Below are 21,098 nucleotides of genomic sequence, written 5' to 3'. Positions count from 1 at the left end.
TTGAACTTTGTCATGCTGCTATTAAATATTGAGGGTAAAAATGGATAAGAATATTACCTAAGAAGTGTGGATGCAGATCAGAGAGGAAGAGAATCCTGTAGTTTTTTATAGTGATAGTGCACTGATGGAAACATTCTGGAAAAAGGGTGGAAGTAATATTGCAGAGACTATATCCAGCATTTTAATCTTCTCTGTGTCTGTAGGAGAAATAGCTTTTAAATGGGATATTCTTTCTTAAATACAATGATATTGGAACTTAATACTTTAGAAAACTGTTTACCTTTATTTCCCAGAATGGTGTATTAAGAATTCTCTCCATTACTGTTCATGTTTCTTTATAGAATACTATAATATTTATTTCATCTTACTGTTCTTAAGCTTTATAATCCTAGTTATGAATTTCTAAATAGACATGCAAAATTAGAGGTAGCTTTTGTAATCATAATCAATTTAGTGAATTAAGATTTCTTTCTATATATAAATGAAATCTATAGTCAAAGGGATTTTTTTTTTAACATGCCTTTGGTGTTCTGTGAAATCTCTGAAGCTCTACAAAATGGAGCAATAATTTATGTAATACAACTGTGATGGTAAAATAGTGCATATTTCCAAGTGCATGGTTTCAAGGCCGGCAACAACCAGGAGAGCCCTAAGCAACTGTTCTGATCATCTACAAACCTATTCCTGATTCTCTGTATCTGTTGTTGCAGATCAAGCTGCATGCTTTTTATTAATTTTTTTACAGATCCATATGTAAGATGCATGTGCTTTGCTTATAGTTCTCTGGCAAAAGCTGCAAATATTACCAGTTTCAAATCAAAAGACATCAGAGAAATATTTTACCACATTTATTATTACTGAAATTTAGAATTACATTTATTCTAGAACAATGATTAACAAGAAAGAGTTATTAGGAAACCCAGCTTCTGACCCAATATGAGCTTAATTAGGATGAGAATATTTCTGTATTTATAAACAGCTTTGTAGTGTTTTTCTAGGTAACTATGTAGTGTTTTAACTAGGTAACTATGCTTTTGGCCTCAAGAAATTGCAATTGTGCCACTGTGCAATTTTTTAGCAATATGTAGGAGTAATCATGAGAGGCTAAGTCATGTTTTAAGTGTTATCTAGAATTAAACTGGTTTATTAGTTGAAAGGTATTTCATTTTTTTTCAGTTAAAATATTCTTTCTGTCTTCTGAATAAGTATCAGTATTTTAAAATTGCTCTTGATAAAATAGCTGTGAGGAAGACATATATTGAATAGTCACTAAAAAGTCTTACCTAAATTTATTCTGGTGACCTCTCCTTTTTGCTGTCTTATTGATTCATTAGTTATGTCAAGGTACTGTATGTTTTAAGTAGATTTTTCATTTAAAGCTTTGCACAAAGAGTGTAACGCATCTACTGAAAACTAGCTGTTCATTCAGTAAGAGTTAATGTTTCAGAACTGTAGTAAGGAAAACACAAATATCTTTAGCATGTAAAAGATTCTGCTTTTAAGAGGTATAATGTGGTCTGTATCTTTGAACTTTAACTATGGTTAAATAGTCAGGGGACTAAAAAGAGATGATTCTTTTCCTGTTTTGGATTTCTTTTTCATTCTATTTTAATACAAAAAATTACAGAGTCCAGAAAGAATCTGAGAGTAAGCACAGAATCATTAACTGCTGGTATACAAATTAATAATATGAAGAAAGCACACTAATGCATACTAATAATATAGCAGAAAATAAGCTCTAAAACAAGGAGTCAAAGTGAAAATAGATAGTATGCATGGAACTGGAAGAGAAAATACATTCCCATTAATTTTAACATGATCTGTATTCTTAGAGTTCTTCGGTTCTTCAGAAAGTTAGATGTGCTGTGATTTTGTTTCAGGAAAGCCAGTTATCTTGGCCTTTCTAAAACATTAGCAGGAATATATTAAAATGTCTTTTATCGTGTTACATAGAAACCTTACATGAATTGGCTTTTTATGGTTTATTCTTTGCATTACAGTGGCTGATATGAGCGAACCCGAACGATACTGGGCTCCTCAGGAGTTGGATTGATGTTACTGTTTCAATGTGTTAGCCTCCGCCAACAGCATCTGTTGGAGGAATATTGCAGTTTAATTCTCTTCTGCCAGTTACGCTGCAGCAGCGCTCTGTAAGATGCTGTAGTGAGTGTAAAAGAGATGCTTGGTTTACGGTCCCTTCCTCCTAACCCTGTGTGTCTCCTACCTGACAATACCAACTCCAGCCAGCTGAAGCAGTAAGAGCTGTGAGTTTACTTCAGAATTTTGTTTCACCTGCATTGTGGACTGTAGTGCTATTTCCTGGGCAATAGACAACTTTCTATTGAAAAATTATGAGTTGCCTAAGGTGAGAAAGTCACTGAAGTTATTTTGTGTTCTTAGTATCGGCAAATAGGTAGCGTGGGAATAAAATCTTCTTGCATTTTGGAAAAGTACAAGAAAAGAAATCAGGAGACCTTTATATTGTTTTTGAAAACATTATAACAAAATGCTTATATTACATCCAAAGTCTAAAACAGAGTCTAAGGGAGCTTCAGATTTTTGAATTTTATTTTTTTTCTGATAACTTTGACTTACATAGTTTTTATTCAAATAAGTAAGGAGACTGAATTAAAGTTTTTCGATGCCTTTAAGAGGCCTTAATTATCACATATACTAGGTTTGCTGATTGCCATTTTACATTTAGAGTTGAATACTGTGTTGTCAGATGCTCAATTTGTAGCAGCATGCTTTGTGCTGCATTGGAATTCACAAGCGCTTTGGGCAATATTCAGATTAACACATCACTGCGTAAGAGTGAGTATCCTTTGTGACTAAAATTGATACAAACTGCACGGAACAATATCAGTCCAATTTTACAATTTACAGCATAAATTAGGAGCTTTTCTTTATGAATGGAAAGCAGTAGATGTACCTAAATGTGCTTTATCCCACAGAATGTTACTTCTTTGTTAAAGCTACGTAAAGGTGAATTTTTGTCCAGGTTGGCCACACAGGGGCATAAGATGACTAGTACCTTTCCCTCACCCCGCCCCCCCCAATAATAAAACGATTGGTCTCATCACGGATTCTGTGTACAGCAGAAACTCAACAGTGGTCCATGTTTTGAAATTAAAAAAGCCTAATTTACAAAAGGAAAATGTATTTTATATCATTAAATTAAAATCAGTATTTTTAGAGATCCTTAAGTGTTTTTACTTTTTGAATACTTTCGTAAAGCTCTTTCTAAATAATTGCTCTTACTTTCAAAAGGTTACTAAAATATCTAAGAAATTAGCCTGTTAATGAAACCAGATATTTACACTGAAAATACCATTTTAGCAGAAAAGTATTCTTTGTTTTCATTATTGACTTTTCTGTTTTGTTTCCTAAATGTGACAATCAACTGTTTACTAACGCTCCATTTTATAATGAAGCCATCATATGATGATGTCCAGAATTACTGGCACAGACATTTGTTATTCATCACCGTGCAAGTAATGATTACTTTGACATTGAAGGAGAAAGAGCACTTTCTATTCTTTATTTGGAAGCAATTTTGTGGAGATATTTCTGCAGTAAGGATCTGGGTTTTTTTTGTTTGTTTGTTTTTTTCCTGACCGTGTATCAGTTCAACAAAGCAAGGGGATTGCTGTCATCCTAAGGGTATGTTGCCTTTATATGTATTACTAGTCGAAAAGCCAAGGAAAAAGATACACCGATTAAGTAGATTCCTTCTGCTTAATTTTTTTCCTTAGTGGGCTACAGGCCTAGAAAAGTTATTTTCCCCCGTTCTTAACCGTGTGTGTTTTTCAGCAAACAGTCAGAGTTCTGGAGCGCAGCTAACGCCGGCGCGGCCGGCTGACTGCCGCAGGACAGCTGCTTACGCTCTGAAGGCTAGCGCAGGCTGTTGCAATGTTCAGCAGGAAAGTTCATGATTTAGTATGTACAACTTGTCAGATATTTTAGCGATACTGAGAACATTAAGTAAGTATTCCAAAATCGAAGTTCCGCTTTGCCCCGTGCCGTGCCCCCTCTGGCAGAGCCCCCCGGCCTCCCTCGGCTGTGGGTGAGCGCAGTTAGCACTGGGCCTGCTTTGGCTCTTGGCTCGTTACTTTGGGAGAAAGAGGGACAAGCAGCAGGAGGTTTTTCGGTTTTCCTTTTTGTTTCATCTCTCTCCTCTCCTCTCCTCTTTCTATTTCTCTTGGAAGAAGCAACTGAACACCCTAACTTACTCCCAAGCTATTTCTTTCCCCCGGAAGGAAGTTCTGTGTTCCATCGTCTCTTGGCTGCAGTTGGTTTTTGGTTTTGGCTTTCAAATCCCAATTTCTAGCAGAAAAGATATCCCTGTAACATCCTGTTACAGATATTTTCGGAGAGAGAAAAGTAAGAGAGATTTCCGTGCAGAACCATCTCTTGCGGCTCTGAAGAGAGATCCCTTCTGTTACTTTCACCTCAGTTGCTACAGATTTAATGAAGTGACATATGCTCCCCCTGTGAATCTCAGAGCTGTGGATCTTTGCAGCAGTAACAAGTTTCTCTCTATACTCTTTGAACATCAGCTGCTGTTATCTGATGATGGTATATAATCTTACCTGGCGTACGGTCTTGCCTCCCACAAAGAAGAAAAAGAGGAGGGGGTCAGCTGTAGATAATTTACCACCGTTCAGGTTGTATATTAAATTTGCATTTTAAAATCATCCTGCATTTGGAACCAATAAAACACAGCCTTAAAGCTTACGTTTTTTTTTTTTTTTTCACTTGGATGAGAGCAGCAGAAATCTAAGCTATATTTGAGTTATCCAAGTACAACGTTTTTGATTAGAACATACAAAAAAAAATCCTTTTCCATTCTTGAATAACTCAGATAATTCCTGTAATTCCTCAGAACATGCCCATGAGATGTGAGTATTATTATCTTCTTTTTACAGATGAAGAAAAGGCAGAAGCCAAGATATTAAAAAATGGCTGCTGATTTTCTGTGCTCAACTTTAAATGTTTTAAAAAGCTGTGTTCAATCAGAAGTGCTCAGCAGTTTTTGAAAAGTGCATATTGCAAGGTGGACATTCAGAAATCCAAACTGCCAGTCTTGAACCTTTATCAGATAAGACAGAAGATACATTTGGTGACAGACTGAGCTGTGGTGACTGAGATGATAACCACCCCCACCTGTCTACATTACTCTTCTTCGGGGTGTTGTCACTCTTGTAACAGTGGCATGAATCTGTGTAAATCTGTTCCACACTACCTCAGTTCTGAGTTTGGTGTGCAGGTATGAGACAAAATCAATATCAGGAGCTTATTCATAAATATTTCAGTTTTCCCACTTATACAGCCGAAAACTCCAGAGACAGACTCTCTCTGGAGAGAGACTTCACCAGTCCTGCGTGGTTCCCTATCAGCTATATCCCAGAGATACTTAACAGCACTCGTGTGGTTCCTTGCCTTTTGATTTTCTCTCCTTTCTTTATCATTTCAGCTCTTCTTCTTCTGGGTAGTATGTTAAATCACATGCACATTTAAGGTGCATTGTGCCTACTAACCGAAATAATTGTTTACCGTGTCAGTAGTGGTAGTTACAATACATTGTAGAAACACGATCCTTCAAGAAGCAGCACTTGCCTTATCAGTTGTAAAATATGACCTTAATGTTTTATCAGGTCTCAATGCAGGAAGCAAACATACTTCTCATAAGTACAAATGAGATAACACATTTTGATGTTTGTCTTTAAATTAAACCAAGCCTGTGCATCTGCTCTGTGTTCCTTCATAGAGAAACTTTCCATCTGCTGCTGCAGTGAGCCAGTCATGGCAGCAGAAGTGGTGAGAATGAGGAAGACCACTGCTGCTGCCAGGACCCTCCTTATGATCCATTACTTGATTTTTTTTTCTCCTTTCTCTTTGATCCTTTTGGTGTAGTGTGTTTCCAGGTAGGAACAGAAATAGTAGGGAAACGAAGCCAATTTAGGCCTCCTGAATCTCCTGTGTAAGAGGACAGAATAACACAAACAGAATAGGAAGTTTAGCTGCCTAGTCTGGATAAACTAGGGAGATGATACAGTATTACAGCTGCACTGCTTCTTACCTTTCAGGTGAGACAGAGCTATTCTAGCAGTTGCTAATGATGGACCTAGCATCCCGTCAGATTCCCTGGGAATATACTCTTGATTTTGCACTGAAAAGATACAAAGGCTACCCGCAGAACATGCTGTTTTCAAAGAAGTTTAAGAAAGTTTCATATCTGGGCCTCAGATTCTGGGGGGGGAGGGGGGAAGAAGAAGAAGAAGAAGGAATTAAAAAAAGTAAGAAAAGTATCGGACCTTGATAAACCAGAGCAATCAGAGATGTTTTAGCCTTACCTAAATATAGAATAGAAGGTCTGAAGCAGAAGTTGAAACTATTTCAAATCCTTGGCTTTACTTCAGCATGTGCGTTGTGATGGGGAGGCAAAGGCAGCTTTCTGATAGCTGCTTTGTGGTTTCTGCTTTTTTTTTTTTTTCTTCCTTAACCTGACAAGAGGTAGATTTTGAGAATGAGGTAAGAAATGAAAATGTTGTGTTTTGGAGAATGTTGTCCCAAATTTGTCTATGAAAGGAATTGCAGGTTAAATTGTTGAAACATATGTTTTATTCGTTTTAGAATAAGAATCGGATTGAATTTATCTTATAGAAGCTAGAATGTGCTCGTAAATGTCTTTATTTATGAGAAGACTAAAATATATCTTGATTAATACATCTTATCCTCCCTTCAACTTTTGAACCATCTTTCTGATGAAGATATGCTTCCAAATCCTTTTCTTCTGGTAATCTAGACAATTTTTTATCATGAAACTTAATCAATATTTTCAATAAATTAGTTTTTAGTTCATGTCTCTTAGATAGTAATAGCCATTAATATTTGAAAAACAACCTTTCCTTGTTAAAGGGTGAACAAAATTAATTTGACAAGCAAGGAAATGCAATCATGGTAATTGCTTTAAAATATTTATCTTTTTTTAATGCATAAAATAATATACAAAGTCACTGAGAAATACTCCAAAACAAAGAAGTAAATATAAAATTGTAACAAGTGTAATTACAAGTGTAATTTAATTATTGTACACTAAAGATAAGGCCTTTTGGCATGTGTTATGCACATGTATTTGTAAGTAAAAAATGAATTAAAAAGAGGATAAAGTAATGAAGTGAGAAAATGTTATACAAATGTATTTTTTCTCCATATAACACATTCAAGATACTTTCAAAATAATCATTTTAGAAGATAAAGTATAACACATTACTAAATGATGGAATTCCAAAGTTTCAAAATGATTTTACATTCCAGTTACTGATTTATTGTCTCTAGTCCTACAAAGATTACATGCAAATATACAGCATAATTGAAACATCTAAAAATAACCTTCAAAAATTTAGGTAAAAGAGCAGAAAATCTCTCCGCTCATTCCCTTTCCTTCCCTTCTGTATACTAATGTTTCCTTTTACATGTCTTAATTTTTCCATTTTTTTATCTTGTTGCTCCTATGTCTTCAGATTGTACTTAGAGCAAGAGCGTGTTGTATGGTGTTAGGAACCCAGAGATACTCAGCGCTTCATTCACTCAAGGACATGCACCTTTTACTGCAAATGGTGGCATTATTCTGCTGTAAAATTACAAAAAATGTGTTTTTAGAACCCCTCCAAATTTTATGGTTATTCTGTGTCACAGTGACTCTAACACTGTATAGTTATTATTTAAATAACTACAGTATATGCTTCTAAGTGCCCTGTTATCAGGAACTTTTCAAGTAGCACCTACTTGATCTAATTGTCATAACTTTGAAAGCTGGAGAAGTGTCAGAGAAGACAGAAACGATTTCAAAATGCAACTAGAATTAAAATTTTAAAGATCTGGCAATTCAGATAATTTACTTGCACAAAGCTTGTGCTTAGTATACATCTTTAATGGAAAAGTATGCTCATAATCGGTTATACATAAAAAGTACCTGTAATGGTAATTCAAAACTCTATTTTAGAATATCTCACGAGAAGAAGGTATTACTGTCATTAAATCAAAATCTGGGGTTGAAAGGATCTGGATTCTGTACTTGCCCCTGTCAACATATCCTATATAGAGTCTGGCAAATTATGTGAACTTCATTGTCAGAGTTTTCTGGTATGTAATTCAGATTTAATATTTCATGGGCAGCTCCAAAGCTTAATTTATAAGTATTTGTAAAGAGCTTCAAGATCCTTGGTTTGCCAGTGTATGTAAGTGAAAGATCAAATGGATTTTTGTTACATTTTCTGAGTATTTAGGATTATATTTAGATTTTAGATCATGTGGTAGAGTTTAAATATCTTACAGAGGCACAAGGATTTTGTGCCATATTTTTCACTCACACCACGGATGTCATACCAGCTGCAAATTGCATCGTATTACTAAACACACTCTTTACTTCATTGCTGTCAGCTACACAGCTGCTGTGTCCTTACTAAACCATTTTTTTTTGTCTTGGGATAGATCTTTCAACATTTTTTTCCATAATTTAAAAACTGAACGTAGTTTCTCAATACTTAAATACTATACAAATACTTGTATTTGTATTGGCAGGGAAATTCCTAATAAGATATTGTGCAGTAAGGATGCAGATTAGGTAACATTAGCCAAATATAGTAGAGATACTGGAAAACTGGGTAACCATACAAGCTACTCTGGTTCTGCCCACATAGTTGCACTTCTGCACAGAAATACTGTGTTTTCCTCCTTGTGAATCACAGAAAAATATTCAGTAATTCTGCAGCAGCTTTGTGTGTGGCCTTCAGGGAGTGAACTGGGGAAGGACTTGCAGATCTGTATTTTTGTGGATTTTAATGTCGCAGTACTTCCATGCAGGTAATGCAAAGGAATCTTTGATTCTATTCTGTGGATAAGTCTATATATTAGAGTCCACAGCTAAATATAGAAATAAAACAGCTAAAGACAGCTGAACATTTCTTACTTACTTTTAATTGTGAAACCTTTTGAATAATCACTAGTGTCTAAATGCTGTCTCAATAATTACTTTTCTACTGAAGGTTATGCAAGATACATTAATCAGTATTTCATTTGAGTTGCATGTGAGAGATCTGAACTGTTCTTGTCATATAGAAAATGATTTCTGTATATAGTCACCCCTAACTGGTAGCAAGTGGATAATAAAACAATAGTTTGGGTCAGAATGACCCAAATTAATCTTGAGTCTATTGTTGCTTCAGCTGAAGTGAGATGAACTAAGTAAACAGAAGGAAAAAAAGTGCATTTTAAATAGGTCTTTGGCACTATGTAAGTGTTACTTGAGTTCTGGGAGTTTTGTGCTAACAATTTCAAATTTGGAAGCTATGTGTTAGCGCATGATATGTTTGTTCTTCCTCAAAATAGTAATATTTTTGCACCTAAAACATTGTAAAGCACCTTTTAGAGCTTGTGTGGAGAGGACTGAAGACTTCTCAGTGGGCTGGCAGGTCTTGGTGACCTTTGGACTCCCCTTAGACTGACCATCACTGGCAGGTTATCACTTAATTAAAAAGTTTTAAGCACAACCTTGCTATGTTTGGAAGTATTTATGACTTTGTTAAATACAAGGTGGAACAAGCCATCTTACATAACTCTGAGACAGTGATACTAGGATCACTGTACATAATTCTGGACAATTTTTAGCAAATTTAGATTTCAGAAAAGCAATAAAAGGGGGTGAAAACAACCAAGAGATAGAATAGATAGGAGAAATGGAAATATGTCCATTTGGAACATGGAATAAAGTTGGTTAATAGAAAGGAGACAGTAGCAGTGTATAAATATGTTGACTGTGTAAACAGCAAGGAGGAAGGAGACTTCTTTAGAAGAATAAAATGTTAAAGTATGATGAAATTAGTAACCCGTTGAATTGAATGCCGGTACAAATTTACTAGTGTACCAAATTATAGAATGAATTACCCTGGAAATGGTGTAAGCCTTAAAAACCAAAACAAAAATAGTTCTAAAAGTAAATTGGGAAAACTCTAGAAAATGTACAGTAGGGGAAGAGCCTTCATTGTCATGGACACAAGCTAGATGATCTAATACAGTTTCCATCTGTAGCTGTGTTATTCTTCTGCCGTATTTTTTTCAGGTGAGCTGGAAAAGGGAGGCATTTCTGATTGTTGTTACTGCCTCCCAGTACAGTACAGCACAGCATAACAACATCTAAGATTCCCGTGCTCTCTCTGGAAGGTTATCTCTCCTCAGGACTGAGGACGAATTACTGTTTACAGGACATGGGTGCCTAAATGAAACAGATGGGGTAACAAGCATTCTTACTGGAACAAATAATCCTGCTACCATCCCTGTTGCTTTCTGCATTGTGCCAGCATCACTTCTGTCATATTCTGCTAATTGTTCTCTTTTTCAGTCAAACGCAGGGCAAAGAGATAAACTAAATTAGTGAATTCTACTTACTCTTTATCTAAACTATCCCTTTTGTCAGGAAAGACTCATTTTCAGGAAAAAATTTGACCCATGTTTGTATGTTACCTTTTACGTAAGGTTTAAAGAGGGAATGATTTGCTTGGAAGATTCCCTAAAGAATAATATAACAGATAAAATATGTGCTTCCTCCCATAGGGTGAAAAATTACTTTGATCTACTGCCAAGCTAAAGGCCTTTGTCCAAACTGCTAAATGTCACTCCACCCGGAATTTACAGATTCCTGAGGTAGTAAAAGAGGAAAACAAATCTGAAATTTTAAGGTCGCTTACGGATTATCTCAGCACATCTTTGCATAGCAGTATCTCTTGATTATCTCTTTAATATTTTCTTGATATTCAGTATATCTCTTGAATTTCATATCGCACTATGCATTCTTTGTGATAGTTTTCAAATTAATAACATCTTTTCTGTAGACAGACTCACTGCATTTATTTTGTATTGTTAAGATAGGAAAAAATAGTAGTTACTAGGGAATACTCAGTGATTACTTTCTTTATCATTATCACTGTTACTCCACCTCACACCAGCTCTTGTGATGGTACTGGTGCCTGCATTTTGCTCTTTTGTCATACTAAGTATCTAATTTATTTTGCCCTTTATGAAGGAAGGTATCCAAGAATCCTGAAACATGACTGCCAACATCATGCTCTTGCTTGTGTAAGACGACCATATTACTGCCAGCTTTGACGTTCTGTATTAGTAGGATGAAAAAAAAGGCTAGTGTACAATAAAAAAGGATAAAGAATAATTTATTTGCCCAGTTCTTTCTCATCTGCTTCACATAGTGTTTATTCTTTTGGTTAATTCGGGATTCCTTATGCAAATAAATTTCACACAGAAGTTTCAAGAGTATTTGGAGAACAATATTTCCACAAAACAAAATAAAATTTTTCAGTTTAATACTCTTCAGTTTTCTATGGCTTATCCCAATACTTTATGCAAATTACTATTTTTGAATGAGGAAATCATTTTCAATAACTATGGCTCCTCCTACTGAAAAACTATTTATTTTCCAGTCCTATCGAGATAATGATTCTTGCCTCCCAATTTTTCAGTTTTATATTGCTATCAGAGCACTATGAAACTAAGTAAGAGTTGGCAGAGTTTGAATCTCACTCTTAGATCTGTATTAGCAGTTCTGTAAAATTTCATTTTCATTTTAAGAGAGTAATTTGAGAGGAAAAAAAGAGAGACGAAGAGGGAAGGATTTACTCTAGAGCACATGAGGAGTTTGTAGCCAAAATGTTATCGGAAGTTGTGTCTACTTAAGTTCCAAATCTATTTTAGTTTTTCTTTTTGAAGACTTAATTTAGAAGTCAAGTATCTATGGAAAGAACTAGCCAGAAATCCCAGGGACAAGATACATAGATTCTGAAGGCATTTTTCCATACTTGCTTCTGTCTGTGGATTTTAAGTTTTCATTAGGAAGTCATCTTCGGTTATGTATTATATATATATATGAAATTGAACTTGTATTGGAAGATCAAAATATAGAAAGAATATTTCAAAAGCTAACACTGGGCTCAAGAGGCTGGTATAGGGGCATCAAAAAGATTTTAGACTGCAGACCTAAAATTTGAGGCTTTGGCCCAGATTTGTCTCGCCTAACTTCAGACACGGAGCGCATCACCATAGGCTTCCTGGAAAACCGGTGGAGAGACACAGATGCTTTCAGGGCAGAATCCAGCTGACAGGTTCTAGGCAGCTACATTAGGATGAAATGAGTAACATTTTGGGCATCTGCATTTACTCAGGTGGATCGTACCCCCTTTCAAACTCTCTAGGTTGCTCCATAGGAAACCAGCTATTAATTAAAGTCTGTTGCTGACCAGAAAAGGTGAGGTAACAATTTCTTCATCTTTTGGGGGGACCTAGCATTTAGAGGTATGTGAGTGCAAGGGTGGCAGTTACAGCTACTTCCTGAAAAGGTCTTTGCTGCCTAGATCCCACCTAATCCTCCTGGCTCACGTTATCTGCTTAGGACTTCACACACTGAAGCCAGTTAACCGTTTAATTGTAATTTTAATGAAATGGTGAGTATTCTGAGGAAATGAGTTCCATACTGTGTCTTCTGCCATAGAATCAGCTCATTTCCGAGTATGTTATCAGTGTATTGCTCTTGCCCTTAGACTTGATCTTTTTTACATGGCTTCACTATTTGCTTTAAATATGATGTATAAATTCCTGCACCTTACAAAGGTAATATAATTTTTAAGTGAAAATATCAGATACTGTCTTGCACAAAATTTTTTCAGAAAATTTGCTGATTCATAAAAAATTGTCAAACTCCTAAAGAGGCTACATTTTAAAATAATGTTTCTCAGTGCATTTAAATTCCACTTAAATCTGTTTTCTACATTCCTGTTATTCTGATGATAACTGCAGTGTTGTCTACCTTTTCTTTCCTTTCGTCTGTCAAGAGCAGCTGTTGCAATCAAACAATTGAAATAAAAAAAATCAACTCAAAGAAAAACTACATTTTCTAACTACTAACTTAGCTTCTCTTCACCAAAAGGAAAATAAATCACTACATCACTAAAAATAATAACCAGTACTTGTGAGACAAATATTTATTTGGCTGAGAAAATGATTACATTGATTTTGATTGTGTTTAAGTAATATCCACAGCAATTTGGCATGTATTTTGAAAAATAAATCTGTGTACACCTTGTAAGTGAAACAATTCACAGAAAACGTGCTTAAATATTCAGATACCTGTATGTAATCATCTACTCCTCCATTTTTATTACTGAAATTGCTTACTTGCCTACATTTTTGAGAAAGTCCTACCATTTTTGTGGAGCTGAATGTCTTGTCACCTGTCTAACATCAAATACATGGGGTTCCCAAGTGGGGCACTCTTTTGATGCAGTCAGTGTGCTCAGAGACACACTGGACCAGCAGAGAGCCCTGAGGTAAGCCCGCAGCATACTGATCATAGGCACGTTCGTTCAGAAGCACAGCTTAGTCATGAGAATACATAGCTACTGCTGGAGATCTTTTGTTCTTCTCCTGTTAAACAAAGTGTCAAGGACCTCTCAGGAGATGAGTAGAGTGAAAGACGCAAGAGAAAAATAGATAATTAGGGCCAATGTGGAGGTGACGGAAGATGTACAGCCAGAATCTTAGGAAGTGGTCAAGGAGCTGGAAAAGGGGCAGCACTCTGAAGGTGCCCATGTGCCAGGAAGAGACTGGTTCCAGTTCTCCTTCACCTAAGGCATTTCAGGTCTCTCTCTCTTGATATCCAAGGAGAGTGCCTGAACAAGCAATCCAGTGTGACATTGGAGAGGAAGGGTGCTCTGCAGTCTTTCCATTTGAGTCTGTGCCATTATGTTGTGGTAGGAATGCAAGACAGGAAAAAAAAAAAAAAAAAAAAAAAAAAAAAAACAAGTGGAGTGAAGTGGAGTGAAGCTGAGTGAAGCCTTGTAATGAGAGGTCATAGCTCACAGAACTGTTCATGTATCCTACCCAATGCTATCCTTTATTGGTCTAGCAATTAGGTCTTTTTAGTTTATAAAACAACAGTGTTGCTTCCTGCTCCAACCATATTTAAAGAGTGAGCTAGTCTTCTAAATCCAAAGAAGTGACTGGCCCTGGGGAAGAGAGTTGCCTTTACAGTTACTTCTTACTCTGGGCCTGATACCACTAATCTTCGTTGTCCCTAGAGGGAGCCTCTGTAGGCGTAAGTCCCATCTCTTCCTTCAGACCTGACTACACCTTTAAGCTAGTGAACTTGAAGTGGGGTGAGATGAGGAGAGAAACAGGAACCAAGAGCTGGAGGATGGTTCTTTGCTGAGTTTTTTGAGCCCTTCTGTAGCCATGTCAGTTCTGTAGACACCAAGAGGAGGGCAGGACTTGGTGGCAGTCCCACCTCTGAGCTTCGTGCTGAACAGCGCTCAAGGCTGGATGGCTGTTAAAAGTGAGCTGGACTGATTTTTCAGAATGGGTGATGAGCTAGTATAGCTATATCCGTAAGTGCCTCAGGCTTTGTCGTAGTGCTTCAGATATTTTGGTCTGTGAATCCCCATCACATAAGGAGTACTCATGACATACTGAGGTGAGAGGCAAGATTTCAAATGCACACCTCTCTCCAGCATACTCTAACTGTTGACTTAGTAATCCATGATGCTACTTTGAAGTGTAGTAAGTCAAATTCACAGATGCCTAATCCTTCTCATTTGCAGTAATTGAGAATTGTAAATGATTAACTTAGTATTTTGATTCCTGCTTCATGAGTCATGTACTTAAGAGGCAATTGCCCTTGTCCTCACACTAAGCGAGCAAGATTATCTTGCCTTCTCATCCTAAACTCTCCTCATCACTAACATTGTAGTGCTCCCCTAATAACAGCAAGCCCCTGTTTTCTCCTTTTAAGATACTGTTGTTTACAAGGTGGAGCAAAAAGTTATGTGTTTCTCTCTTGTATTTTTTATGGATATGTAATAAAAACTGGCAGCAACGCATCATTTCTTTTATATATTCATTGCCTCTTAGTGTAAGAAACAAGTAAACATTTCAGTTTCAGTTCATTTCCTGTAAATGTTTAAAAATTAAAGCTTACAGAATTTCAAGCAACAAAATACGTATTAAAAGCAGTGTGCGGCAGAAAGATATTACTAAAATTGAAATAAATAAAGAGGACGTTTTTAGATGTGTTGAAAGCCTGTATATTTAATAATTTATCAAATTTACTTTGAAGCACTGTTTTTTATATTCACTGGCTGTGTCATAAAATGTTGAGACTCTGATAACTGTAATTAAATATCTTAACTGTTGATATGTACTGCATAAAATTTACTCCGTAAGTACATTAAGCAGCATCTTGTAGGTTACTTTTTGTGGAAAGATAAAGTTGCACAAAATACCCTAGATTTCTAGTGCTGGAGCAATTGAGGGAAGAAAAAAAAATTACTTCATCATACAGAGAATACAGAGATAAGTCCAGCTTTATGAGCGAATGAGCTGAGTGTTTTTTCTTAAACATGTCGTTAGATCATAGTCATAACTTGAGGGCAGTTTGTTCTATTCACTCTTGCTCTGTCTGTGCTATTTAGAGAGCTCAGAGGTGTCCTAAATTACCAACAGAATCTCTTTCTAGGGATTTTCACACTTAGTGATGTTACCAGGGGACTTTAAAGCCATTTGTGTAGACTTGAAACTGTAGTATTACTTTCTGTATTATCAGCAGAGTTTTTCCTTTTCAGCTCTGGCTGATAGTGCGGTATTAAGGCTCAGGCAAGAGATAGTGAAAAATCCAGAGCTGTCGACCTTTTGTCTTCCTCTGTGTTGTGGGTTGGCAGCCAAGAGCAGGCAGGATAGTGCAGTGGGGAGAGACCCATTGGTCAGAGTGCTGTGGCTTCTCAAAGCGTGGAGGTCACTCTGACTTGCAAACATGAGAAGCAGTGTTTGTTGGCAGAGACAGTATGAGAGGGATGGGTCTGATTCAGATACTGTCACTGAAAGGAGCTAGTGTGTGTGGTGTATCTGGAATGCCTTTTCAGTCCATAATCAAACAGGTTTTTGTTTTGATGCAGTCATGTTTGAGATCCTTTCTGTAAACCAAAAGCAGCCCATGACCACATGATGTTGCTATTAGTTATGTATTACTGGTGCCAAGTTAAATGTCAACAACAACAAATTATGTATCACACACGTTTTTCCTTTTATTTCAAAAAAATCTATGGTTGTCTGTCTTCATTAGGTGCTTGATTTCTAACTTTTAAATTAGACTAGTCTTATCTTTATGTCTAAATCCCTTTGTAAAGATTTATGTGTAAATACAAATAAAGTGAAAAATCTCCTTTAAATTCTCATTTTAAATATCAGTTAATAGCTTCTAGTCCAATGTAAAAGCCTACTTCACTATTACTTTATTTACCTCATTAGATTGTTATTGTATAAGCTTGCAGAGCACTACTATACTTACTTTAGGCTGTACAGTAGTGTGCACAGTACTGGCACAGTAGGTGTACTGTATTTAAAAGAAGTGGTCAAACTGACATAACTTCGTGGAAATCTTGGTGAAGAAGAAGAAGGTGGATCATCTTCCAACACAGTCTGAGGCAGGAAGTGATTAAAGGGTATCCAGCTGGCCTCACAACAGTGCAGTCCGTGTAGTCAACATGATGGATGGGAAATGATGAAAGGGGGGTAGAAGAGGCAGGGAATAATTATGAGGCTCTTTCCTGTGGCCTTGTTTTAAGAAGAGTCCTCTAGGTGGATTGCATGAGAGGAGGGCAAAACCTTGTTCACCACCTCCCCAGCATGTGACTTACTGGGTTAACATGATTAAATCTTAAACCTGGAAAGGGAGAAAGATCTGACAAGGCTCAAGCAGGACTGGAAGTGGAGTATAGTTTGGAGCAAGAACTTGAGTATCTGAAAAATGTAATGAACTGCTAACATTCTTGTGTTTGCTCCTGTGAGTGTGACACCCCCAAAGTTGACTTAGGATAGAGGTAAAACTGTAAGACAACTCAGAAAGCTACTAAGGAGCAACAAGAGTTTCAAGTGACTTCATTCCTCCTAATGGCTTGACAAACCCATATCTTTGTCAGTACCTGGGACAACAGTACCTGGCTGTGTGTTTTGTAACTTAATCTTTAATTCAGGCAAGATGTTGTCTTTCAGATAGGTGTAAATATAAATCAGTTATGGTCAAATTTGGCCACCTGGGAGATCAGTGTGAAAGACATTTGGCAGATCATTAACTCCATCCAAAAAAAATGTTCACTCTGGGGAAGAGCCTGAGGAAGTTCTACAGTGGTGAATCAAAGTCTGGAAAACCTGCCTTAGAGACTAAACATGCAATTTATTTAAAGCGGGTGAAATGTTTACTTGATAACACGATATTTGCTTGCCTTGAGAAAAGTATTTTTCTGGTCTCTTATACAAAGATGCAGTAAACTACTTCAGCTGTGAGGAAAGAGATATCGCAGACTAGAAAATGGTAGAAGTTTTCTCTTACAATTGGAGAACTCCCCATCATAAATCACAGCTGAAGATTTTTTATGAAGCATTTTTTTCACCTCAAAATGTAATTTGTGATCTTGATGAAAGATCACAAATTATTCTAGTCAGTGTAATCTTGGAGACTATACTGGATAATAAGAATGGTTTCTTCTTTGGCTTAATTCATAAAGTAACTGAAGGCAAAGTGGTGGAGAAAATCTGTGCAGATAGAGTAGGTCATATCACAAAGATTTGAAATGAAGGGGAGTAAGGGAAACTGGACTATAACTAAGGAAGTGAGTGTCCAGGTAGTGGTATAATTGTGTTTTTTAGGAAAATGTTAGAGAAAGGCAGAGAATAGAAGCTTACAGGGAAGTAATGTGGACTGCCTGTAGACACAAAAAGCAGGTCAAAGTTGTGCATGTGTTAGGGTCTGAGGTCAAGTGCTGAATCATTTTTTACAGCTTATTCCCCTGTGAAAGAGTCTTGCTGTTTAGTTCTTGTGAGTATGATCATCCAGAAAAAAGCATATTTCTAATCCTTCTTTTTCATCTGTAGGAAAGAACTGTTACGTATTTATCAACAATAATGAAAAAGCAGCAATAGAGATTTAATAGGACTCAAACAAGTGAACGTCATTTCACTTTTTTAGCAAGCTTTCTACATTGATCATTTACCTTACTAAAGATGTTGTACGCTATGATGTTACAGTACATTTGTTTCTTTGGATAATTGTTTTGTATTACATTCTTCTTTCACAATGAAACAGCTTGCTGAGTTTCGGAAAATTTGGCTTTCCTTTTGAAATCTGTTAATGTGCTTTCTGGTGGCTGTAGTCACTCAAGAGAAAACATTATAATTCAAGCAGAATCTCCATTGCAGTCATTTCAATTAATATTGAGTTTAGCATTAGTTTTTATTTAAAAGCAAGCTTTAAATGTGGTGCTGCCTTCCCTAAGAGTGTAATTTAAATCTAGCTTCTTCTAGCTTATATCTGAAATACGTACTACTGTATGTTTTGTATTATATGTATTGCATGCCTTATGCAGTCAAAATAACTGAAGGGGATATGATTTCTGTGCATTCGAAGAGTCTTATATATAGTGTGGGTATTGCTGATTCACCAGTCCAGCCACAGGTAGCGGTTTTCTGTGGTGCTCATCAGAATATTTGTGATGATTCTCATCTATCTGTATGCTTATCAGTTTGTATTATAAATGTTGAGACTAAGTGGATTTATGGCTTAACTAATATAATTCAGAAAACACCCACTTTTCACTTAGTAGTTTTCATAAATATATATTACAATCTTTCAAATCATTCCAGTTCTAGGAGCTTTGTTTTTAAAAGAATACACCTCATCGCTTAGTTACCGTTTCATCACTTAGTTATCACTTAGTTACTCATCACTTCGTTACCATATTAGATCTCGTTCTTTTCCTAAATCAAAAACTACCCATTACAAAATTCATTTCCCATTTGATAAGCTAAATAGGCTGAATTACTTGAATCTTTGTCATGTGATGTATTCCCAGTTGTTAAACTGTTTCTATGTCTCATCTGTGAATAAGTACTTTATAAAGATCAGATATCAAACCTGGAAATAATCTTCAGAGGCAGTTGCAATATAACTGTATAGCAGTAATAGAAGTAGTATAACTTATGCAATGAACTCAGTTTCCTCAGTTCCTTATTTTTGCACTCAGGGATTATATTAGCCTCTTTTTTTTTAGATTTTTCCTTGAAAATCAACCTAAAGTCTTCAGTCCTACTGATACGACTTACCTGTTTTTTCCTAACTATATGACTTTACATTTAGCTGTAGTGAAACGTGTTTTGGAGTATCCCTTTCCTTCAGTCGTTTAGTCAGTGTCCTAGTGACAAGTCTGTGCTTACTTGGAAGATTAATAACTCGGAAGATTAATATATAAAGAGCTGTTGGCAAATCCTTCCTGTGTTTGAAATACCCTTTGCGCTTCCAGATCTTGAAAATCACTGTTAACAGTTCAGCTTGCCCTTTGCGTAGCACTTTTGAAACTCCTGGGTATAAACTTGCTAAGTCGGCATCACTTAGAAATGTAGAAGAGTCATTACTAATATCAGACATTTCCTTAACTGCTGATGGAATGGAAATTATTATGTGATCACCAGCTAACATCAGTGTATCAGCTGGTCCTTCCAGACTGAGCATTACTGCCAATCAACTGAAAATTTTACCATTTCCCTTTCATAATACGCATATATTATTGTTAAAACCCTTTGCTCTTAATATACTTGTAAAAATAGTTTGCATTTTTTTGTCCTTGTCTCATCTGACAAGGGATTTTCCTTAGGTATTTTTGCTTCCATTATCAGATTTCTGTTAACTTTTAACTTCATGTTAATTATTCTCAGCTTCCTCTCTTTTTCAGTTATTACATTTGTATAACTGCTTTCACTTACCTCATAGTTCATCTTTTTTTGGATAGCTGCTAAAGTGTACTGAAGAGTACTCAACAGCATTTCCACTTTTTAATTTATGTTATTTTTCTCATTTGATTTGATCCGTGTTATCAGCTTTGTGGCACAGATTATTTTAAAGCCTCTGCTATGTGTTTTACAGACTTGGGTTTTGACTGTGAATCATATAACAAATAAAGTAGTTGTAATGGTTTATTTGTTGTACCTAAGATATTACTAGTTTATAGTTATATGACCAATTCCTTTTTCTCTGATAGGATGATGTCCAAAAAAATTTCCCTGTGTTGATGCATCATTTTTTCCCTAGTTGAACGAACATCTAATTTAAAAACTCTAGGGACATTTTGGCATTGATAGCCTTGAGATTCCCAGTATGTGTGACATATATGCTTATAGTAATATCTCTCCATCATAAAACACCTTTTGTTTTGATAGATGAACCTTAATGAACTTTTGTTAGCTAGTGTTACTAGTTAGTGTGACTAGATGCTTTGTGGCCAGACTGAAGCTACACAGCAGTAACCTGGAAGTGGTACAGCTGATCCCCTGTCGTGTGACAAAGTACATGCATACTAGCTGATGCTCATGGACAACCGGGAAATTATAGCAAGCATACAGTTTCTTGTATTTTATCTGTTAAAACATTGATTTAAAAACTTCTGAGATAATTTCCTTGGAAGATCTTCTATGAAGAGAAGGTAGGTAAAGGAACTTCTCTGACATAGAGGGACCCTGTTAGTAATGTGAAATGTGAACTACCTGCCTTCCATTTATAATATGAATTAAATTGAAATTGGATGACTAAATGAGGCTTTTTGGAGGTGGTGCACTTAGGTTCTACAAAACCACACCTAGATGAAAGTTCACCTCCAAAATATTTCCTTTCAGTGAGTGATCCAGAAGGTCTTTGAGAGTAGTTGCTAATTTTTAGTGATCTGAAACCATTTATAACCTGCAAAGGTGATGTGAGGCAATGTCATTAATTCTGATATGTGCCAGTATTAGTAACAGATTAAGAAGCTCATCAGACAGTAGTCATGTCTTGTATCTTGGCTTCAAAATGCAATCTGGCATCCTGTTTCTTGCAGAATGTTCTTGCAGAATGTATTTTTTAAAACATTTTAGCAAAAGAGGTCATCAAAGATCATATCTCCTGGACAGCTGCAGATCTTCTTACAGACACGTTTGATTATCTTGCTTTTTGGACT

The 21,098-nt window shown here is 36.1% G+C and overlaps 1 protein-coding gene across 39 annotated transcripts in view; it reads left to right on the top strand.

Moving 5' to 3' along the window:
* Nucleotides 1-21,098, top strand: part of RIMS2 (regulating synaptic membrane exocytosis 2) — a 459,058-nt gene that overhangs the window by 142,638 nt on the left and 295,322 nt on the right. The gene's annotated exons all lie outside the window — the stretch shown is intronic.

The sequence above is a fragment of the Rhea pennata genome, chromosome 2 (genome assembly GCF_028389875.1).
Source record: "Rhea pennata isolate bPtePen1 chromosome 2, bPtePen1.pri, whole genome shotgun sequence".
Lineage (NCBI taxonomy): Eukaryota > Metazoa > Chordata > Aves > Rheiformes > Rheidae > Rhea > Rhea pennata.
Note: the sequence above shows the minus strand (reverse complement) of the source record. Positions and strands in the feature narration are given on the sequence as shown.